Below are 6,000 nucleotides of genomic sequence, written 5' to 3'. Positions count from 1 at the left end.
TCCCTCCCACCCGGTCCCGCTAGCTCCCGGCTGGGGGGCGCTCCCAGACGCTCCGGTCTCAGGGAACAGCCGCCCTCCAGACCCGCAGATTAGCAGGTGACAAGGCGAGGGCGACTACAAACCCCAAACTCGTGCGAGGACGAAGGCGGTGCCCCGCTCGGCCCCGGGCTATCCGGGCGTACCGACCTTCGTTCTAGGCGCGGCGTGCCATCGAGGAGCGATCCCCACGCGCTAGCGGCTGCCGTCAGACGGCGCGGCTGCCCTGAGCCCCGCGCTGAAGTTCGGCGCTCCTGGCTCGACTCGTGCCGAAGCAGCGCGGTACGCGCCCCTGACGCCGCGCATCGCTGAAGCGGCAGTGGCTGCGGGTCCGGCCCACTCCCGCAAACGGCGTCCTTCACCCTAAACAGCCCTCAGCTGAGGTGGGACGAAGGAAAAAGCGCTGCTCGTGAGCGGAGCCCCAGCCGGGCGCTTCCCACCTCCTGCCCGGAGCGGCCGGCAACTGCCGTCCTTGCACAGCCACGTGCGCCTGTGTCTTCCTCACTCTTAATTTAGCGGTGGGGAAAAAACAGGTGGAAGACGATGCCAGCAAATTATAGCTCTTAAGAGCTGCTCGTTGCATCTTTTTCTAATATTACACATTTTAATAACGCTTGTCTTCACAGCGCTCCTCAAACAATCAGCTTCCTGCACGATTGTTTGCATATGCATTTCATTCACGTGCCATCTATGTGCCTACGTTTTGAGAACCATCCATGATTAGTTAAGTACACAAGCTCTAAAACAACTGAAGGAAGGAAAGCACTCGGTATCCACCAATTCTATCCCTACATGTATTTCATCCACAACAATGAAAGCTTATGGTCTACTGAAATAAGAAATGTAAATATACCCCTCCTTGGCTACTAATTTGTCTTGGCATACTTTGACAACTGGGTTTTTAGGAAGTATTTCAAGCATTTCCCTTATTTTTGTCATCTGATAAACAGTAAGCACACCCTTACCCTGTTTCTCCAGGCTGTACTGGTGGGCACTCGAGGGGTTAATGCTGTGACACCTGTAAGCGAGGGTGTTCTGTTTCAGGCACTTGGCTAACCTGGCACAAGGAGGCCCCTGTCATTTACATTCATTGATAGAGTTCAGCGCTGAAACACACACCTCCATGGGCTCTTTGTTCTGCCTCCTTTCCGTGATGCTGCTCAGGGGAAGAGCAGTGAGGTCTTTGTGCCCTGAGCGGAAAGAAACAGCAGCCATGGAAGAAGATATTTCTAATGGATGTCAAAATATCATGCAGCAAAAGTAGCTGTGAGGACAAACCCAGGCCCGAAGCCCTTGGCAGCACATTTACCAGTGACACTGTGCTATTTTGGTTATCAAAATCCCAAATGTAGGCAGAGACAAAAAATGCTTTGGCTGGAACAATTTGTTTTACTCATTGAGCTGCTATAAGCTACATTGCCAAATACTTCTTATGTCCACTGCGAGTTGTTTATATCGGCTCATGAGTTGTTTATACCTGCCAGGCTCTGAACACTTGAACGAACCTGAGCATCAGAGTCCTGGATAGGGCAGCTCCATCTGAGCCGCTGAGGGAAGCAATACACAGAAGCCAGGCCTAGAGAAGGCAGGCCTCTGGGGCTGTGCTTCCATCCTTTGGGACCTCCCCAGCTGCTAACATAGGAGGACGATGCCACAAACCAGTGATCTCCTCTCCATGCATCCAGATAGATTCTCTTGATGATCCCCCTCCAGCACTGAATCTCACTTAGCAGATGGAGCACACCCTGCAAAAAGGTAGGCAGCTTTCTTCAGTGAGTCAAACGAGCTTAGGAAGTTCAGCGAGTGTCAGAGCTGACACAAAGAGGAAGGCAGAGCTTTTCTCAGCGCAGCGCTTAGAGCTGCACAGACCTCAGTTTGGTTTTCCAGGTAGAAATGATGAAATCCAAAGAACTCAGAAGTGTGATGGTTGGAAATGTGCTGCTATGAGCACTGCAGGAGTGGTCACCCAAGCTGTAGCATGTTGACCATGACAAGGAGCAGGCAGGGAGGTTGGAACTAGATGATCTTTGAGGTCCCTTCCAACCCAAGCCATTCTGTGATTGTGTGAGTCACTGAAATTAAGCCACAGGAAGCCTCTGATGCTCCCTGTGATGCAACCCAGTGGAAGCAGGTGAGCAGGGTGAGTGCTGAGGATCTGCAAGCCATACTAAATGCGTACTGATGCCACTGACAGTCGGAGCACAGCTTCTGGCTTACTTTAACTCAGAAAGGATAACATTTACTCATTCCAAAGCTGCTCTGCAACGCAATCAAAACACGGCAATTAGGATTCACACAGAGACCTCTTCAGAAATGCACGTTTCATCCAAAGTAAAGCTCTAGTCCGTCCCTCATCTTTCACATCATCAGGGGAAAACTGTGAAACTACACTGTAAATGTGACATGTACATATCAAGCAGCAAAAAGGCAGCTTAAGTGTCTTTAGTGGGTCATGTAAGAGATGATGCATCATGGCATATTTCTCAATCAGTAAGATTAACAAAAGTTAAATAGGTACCAAAATGCAATGCTTCCATTTTTCAGGTACCTGGTGAGGACAAATTGAATATTTTATAATACCTGAATACTACACAACAAAACTGTGGGAATTTGAAGATACAATTCTGAAGCAGCCAGTGAGAAATAACTATAAGAGTTAGAATCACATTGATGGATTAAAAGCAACAGAAAATGCAGCTTTAAATTTAGTCAGCAAAAGCTGACTTTATCACCTAAATTTAACCCAGCACTCAAGTTGCAACAACTGGTTACCAAATAAGCAATAACAAAATATTGGACAAATGTATTTTTACTTAAACTACAAACACACTGAAACACTGTCTTCTATGACAGAGAAAAATAACTTGCTAAAATAAAAACAAACAAACAAGCTTATTTCAAACTCAAATTCCTGTGATGCCGTGTCAGCCTGTAAATCTTTTAATAGAAAATATTGTACTTTTTACTGTTACTTTTTACTGAGCATCACTTCTACACTACCCCTGTGAATACTCACAGGGTGCCACCCACTAATATTACCAACCAGTTCATTCTTACAGTTGAGCAATGGCTTCTTTTTTTAGCTGCTGATACATTGCAAGACCAAGGGTTGCAGACAGATGAACACCACAAATGTTCTGGCTGACCTCACTTTCCAGAATGCATCATTCCTACCAACAAACATCATTAAACAGAAGCGGGCGGACAAACTACTGAATTCAAACAATCTTCTGTTACTCAATGAGTAGATGCTAATTAGTAGCCTAATGACTTCAGTAAAACCTGGATAGGATCACAGGGGATGCACTCTTAGCATGTATTCCAAAGCACTTTGAAGGAAATGTCAGATCCACCGGCTCCAAGCAGGGGTCTGTGTGCTGTGGCAAAGAGACTCCTGCCTCCCCTGAGACCTCCCTCCTGTGTAACCAAGCTGCTACAGGAGCGAACTTGGAGCCTGCAGCTCACAGCTTCCCTGAGAGGCAGCCCTACCAACACACCAAGGGCTCCCAGCTCTGCAGCCTCCCACAAGAGTCTCACCCGTGTGTTTTCCTGCTTTTAAAAGCAGCTATATCTTAAAGTCTTCCTTATTTCCCCCCTCGAGATGTCATTAGAAGAATATTTTTAACTGACATTTGTCAAATATTTAAATTACCATGTAAGAGACTCCGGTCTGGAATGAACAACAGAAAAGACACGTTCTAATTACAAGAGTTATGAAATAAGATCAAACCATTCTAAGGAAAAAGCATTTCCTTGTTCAGCAAAGAATGTATTTTCATATGAATTTGTTTATTCACATATACAAGTATTCCAATTAATTTTTTTTTTCAAGTATTACAAAACCAATCTGCACTTATTTTTTGTTATCTTCTGTATCCACGTTGCATTTTAGTTACATTTGGGGTGAAGGCAGTCAGGAAGCCAGTTTATTTTTCTGGCTTTATGACATTTTGATATAATTGGCACTGTGTTACTGGAACAAAGACTACCACCCTGCATACAGATGTGCTGATGATTAACAGAAGATGAGGGAGCAGAAGTGGACAGGAAAATGGCAAATCCATACCTGTACATAAAGCCATGGTTATAGACATCGTGTCGTGTCCCACACCACAGTGAATGGTGATGAGATGCAACAGGTGAGAAAATGAAGGAGTAGAGACTGCAGAGACCACTGCACCGAGATGACTGAGCTTTGCTACATCATGATGAGAATCCACCAAAAATACACACACACATGCTACGTTATCCTCAGGCTTTTGCAACAAGTCCACATCATCATATTAGATGTTATTTGACAGAGACCAAAGCTCTCAAGCAAAGCAGAAAACTGGAACTGTTGTGAACATGTTGGGTTTTGCCAACATTACACTTATGGCTTGGGACTGCAGTTTATGCACTTCTAATGCTTGCTGAACTTCAAGATCATTTTCAGATAAGTTGTTTTCTTATAGAAGCTGTGTCTCTCTAGAATAAGGTAATGTGCTGCCACCTGTTACATCTGTCAGGGATTGAAGAACTTTCATTTGCATATATTGTGCCATATTTAAAAAGAAGAAAATGCACAGCTATTCTGGGCAATTATTATTCAATGCATAAATTAATTTACATTTTCCTGGTTCAATAACAAAAAGCACTTCTATACACTTATTTTTCTACATGCAGTTTACAAAGTAACGTGTAAAATAGAAAAAATACAGTTTGAACCAGCCAAACTTTCTCATTTCAGCTTTGTAAACATTAAGCACTACTGCAGTAAATGCTCATGGTGCATGAAGCACAGGCGTTTGTCATCTGAACAATCAGTCAGAAAGTGCTGACAGGACATCGTGTGAGGAAGCCTGTCACCTATCACTTGTGTTTCACCAAATAGCTAGAAGCAGCTCAAGGTGATAGCTAAACAGGCAAGTTTTAGGGCTCAGACTGAAATGCCTAGATATTACAGCATGAAAAAGAGCAATGAGAGCACTACTTGCTCAGCAGGGATGGGTGTTTGAATGGAGTTGTTTTTGTTTTTGTTTTACATACATGAATTCCTTGAACATATTTTAAACTCTGTTTTTGCCTGGCTTTACGCACACCAGTCTGCGTCACGTGAAGAGAGATGACAGGGAAGGGAAGGAGGCTGAGGTGGCACGAAGCACAGTGCCAGCCATTGAAGCAGAGGGTGCAGGCGTCTGGGCAGCCCTGGGCACCCAGCTCCAGCAGTCAGCATGGCAGCGCCGCAGGGATCACACACAGCAACGAACCCTACCTGCAGCAACACACCAAAGGGAGCAAATCCTGCTAGCAGCTGCCTTTCACTTTCCTCTGCATGCCTCGCATCTCCCCTTACATCTCGTTTTGCCTTCTGGATCGTCTGTCATAGAACATGGCTGTCACCACCCACAGCACCACTGGCTGTAATCACAACATCCTCAGGAAAGGACTGGGGGACCAGCAGCATCAGGGGCTGAAACTGCAACACCCCGCTGAAGCTAATGGACAGCTGTAGACAACACAAGCACTGCTGGCCAAGCGAGCTCCTGACACAAACCCATTGTGGTCAGTAGAATTATTTCCAGGATGAGAAAGGCTCCAGATAGTTACTGGTTGTTAAAGAAAATCTGCACACATTTTATCCAGTTTGTTATGTTCTCAGCTATTAAGAGCAGGAAAGTTCCATTTTCATTGAAGCATCTCCTCATGCTTTGCATATAACTACTACAAAAAACATCAATCAACATCACCATGCATAAATTAAATTACTAATTAATGAGTCACTATAAATGCATGGGATATCAGCATTAATTTTAATAGGTGTAGAAACAATAGTGCCAGTAAGAGCAGCCCAAGTTACAGACCAGAATTTCAGGGTCAGAAGTCTCCTAATATACAAAACAAGAAGAGTTTCTTGGAAAATGCTAGCGAGCTTGCTATCGAAGTATTAAATGAGAGACAACAGATGGGTACAGATAGGAAAAG

The 6,000-nt window shown here is 44.9% G+C and overlaps 1 protein-coding gene across 1 annotated transcript in view; it reads right to left on the bottom strand.

Annotated features, from left to right (window-relative positions):
* HIPK3 (homeodomain interacting protein kinase 3) overlaps nucleotides 1-6,000 on the bottom strand; it is a 94,160-nt gene that overhangs the window by 64,558 nt on the left and 23,602 nt on the right. The window lies entirely within an intron of this gene.

Source organism: Lagopus leucura, unplaced genomic scaffold (genome assembly GCF_019238085.1).
Source record: "Lagopus leucura isolate 7727_CA_CO unplaced genomic scaffold, USGS_WTPT01 Super-Scaffold_100035, whole genome shotgun sequence".
NCBI classification, from domain to species: Eukaryota; Metazoa; Chordata; class Aves; order Galliformes; family Phasianidae; genus Lagopus; species Lagopus leucura.
This window is presented reverse-complemented; position numbering and strand designations above follow the sequence as displayed.